General features: G+C 45.1%; 1 non-coding gene across 1 annotated transcript; it reads right to left on the bottom strand.

The window, feature by feature from the left end:
- Window positions 1–1,467: 1,467 nt before the first annotated feature.
- LOC143307012 (5.8S ribosomal RNA) lies at window positions 1,468–1,622 on the bottom strand. Its single transcript, XR_013064260.1, has one exon. It is a non-coding gene; the product is annotated as a 5.8S ribosomal RNA (ribosomal RNA).
- Window positions 1,623–2,500: the final 878 nt, after the last annotated feature.

The raw sequence follows: 2,500 nt of genomic DNA, 5'->3' as shown, positions 1-2,500 counted from the left end.
TGCAGCTTCGTCGTATTGCTTTTATCAATTTTTAACAATTTCAAAGCGAAGACAACTCGCAAGACGATCCATTTCGTCTCGGTTCAATTTTAACGTCCGTCCGTATTATTTTTTGTTCCACAAGAGATTTCGAATAGGTTTCTTTATTTATCATCCCTTCTTTTCGAGCGCCACGGAAGCAAGAGGAAAAGCAAGAGCGAGAGAACATTTCGCGTATACTTCATTTAACAATTTTAACCAACACGCGATGTACTCCACACACCTCTTAGATTTAACAACTGCTTTTCTCTTCTTCTCCCCTTAGCGCAAGGGTAAACCCCATTTGTCTCTTCTTTGGAACGCAACAAAACTTTCGAGGACTGGACGACCGAGCGATGGTCGCGCGGTCTTCGCTTATCTTTAACAAACGAAGTAGTCCGTATGTATTCTAAATGTTGAAGCCTCCTAGAGCTTTAAGCCATGCGAGACATTGAAATGCTGTTTTAACGGGAGCATGCATAATTGCTGCAAACATACTTTTATCACAAGTTCTAGCCACGCCACGGAGGCTTCGAAGTTCCTTCACCATTCGCTTTCCTCTCTTTTGTTACACAGTTTCAGACTACGATCAGGGGTACCGAAACGCTGTATTGATTGTAAACAACCATTTTTATCTTGGAGCGGAGCGTTCCTTTACTCGTTAGATTTGTCTTGTCGCGTGTGTATTCGCTTTTTCGACGCTTTTTAACCATTTAACTTGTTTAGCGAAGCTAAACGCACAGACAGACAAAAAAAAAGGAACAGCATCGCGCGTCAAACAGCGACGACCCATCTGAAGCGATCTTTCATTTATACACCGTTTGTAAACAGAGAGATGTATAAAGCGCGGGGAATCATTCGAAACCCTGGGGCTATTCGAGCTTGCATTTCAGCAAATTATCATCTCAAACATTTCACTCGTTTGCTTTTTCTAAATTTATAGGAGAGCTTCTTTCGTTTATTTTTGACACACCTTTCGTAAATATCGTTTCTGGCAACGTCGGGAGCGTGGATTTCTACAAGTGAACAATCGCGCCGATCCGATAACTTCCAGCAGGATGGAGAATCTTTATAGATTATCTTCCGAGAACTCGGTGCTTTCACGGGCGGTCGTTTATAAATTTTAACGAACGACTCGCGCGCCGTGACGCACTTGCGCTAGTTCGAAGAGATATTTCGAAATTTGTTTCTCTCCTTTAACGGCCTGCATTTAGTGTATCGGTTGCGATTTTCGTCACATCGTTTCCACGACAAACGCCGACGAACTGCCCAACTATCGCTCGTACGTTGCGACTCTTTCTTTGTTTATCGTTCATTCATTCTTTCAATTTCGTTCGATAATCCCGCTCCGAAACGTTCTACTTTCGTTGAACGACGGCGAGATGTTTAGAAAGAAATGAATTACTCTTTTTTCGAGAAGCAAACGCAAGCAGTCTTTTGTTAAGAAAACGACCCTCAGCCAGGCGTGGTCCAGGAATTGTATCCGTGGACCGCAATGTGCGTTCGAAATGTCGATGTTCATGTGTCCTGCAGTTCACACGTTGACGCGCAATTAGCTGCGTTCTTCATCGACCCACGAGCCAAGTGATCCACCGTTCAGGGTAATCGTAAAATTTTGTATTTCAAACTCTTTAGATCTTTAGAGTGTTATTTTCATTATTAACACGCATCACATTCGATACCCACATCACTCTCCCACCCGGCGCGTGCGGGAGAGCGAATTCGGGCGTCGCCAACGTATTTGTTTGTTTGTTCGATCGTTGACGACACGATCGCGTCCAAGGACGGAAACCGTCGGAGAAACGCCCAGTGGCACGCTCCTCTCGACGGTCGGGCGTAAAGTACATTTAAAAACCTTGAAAAGTACGAACGCACACAAGGAATGCGAGCGCGCGTCCTGTCGCTGAATCGTGGGTTGCGAGATTCGAACAGACACACGGCCGGCGACGATCGGTCTAACTAATGGACACATAGTTTTTCAAAGACTCGCTGTCGTCGCTTCTCAGCCGGTCCGTAAACAACACACATCGATCAGGCGGACGCACGAATCTTACCACGGTGCGGGTTTCGTAGATTCCAGGTTACCCGCAAGTACCTCTCTCTCCCTCTCGAAAGAGGAATCTCGATCCGTCCTTTTTGGACAATGGAGAAATCTTTTTATCGCAACACGGATGGCAAAGAAACAACCAAAGCGTAGGAGCGTGGGGACGAGAGCGACGAAAAGAACGTCGCGAAAACAAAGTTTCGACGGTTGCTCGTTCTAATACATCGTAGTTTCAACTCTCTCAGTTTTAACCACTCCTAGACGCTTCGTAAACTTTTAACAATTCTTCGCCTCCGCGAGTTTCATTTCGAATAGAGCGAACGCAACACGGACCAAAAAAACTCCGGTGATGCCAGATCATTTAGCAAAGATCAGACGGCGGGTCATCTGTATTCCTTTTCTCTCTTTTTTATATCTTTCCATTTAACTAGGGTGTCG

The sequence above is a fragment of the Osmia lignaria genome, unplaced genomic scaffold, assembly GCF_051020975.1.
Source record: "Osmia lignaria lignaria isolate PbOS001 unplaced genomic scaffold, iyOsmLign1 scaffold0042, whole genome shotgun sequence".
Lineage (NCBI taxonomy): Eukaryota > Metazoa > Arthropoda > Insecta > Hymenoptera > Megachilidae > Osmia > Osmia lignaria.
This window is presented reverse-complemented; position numbering and strand designations above follow the sequence as displayed.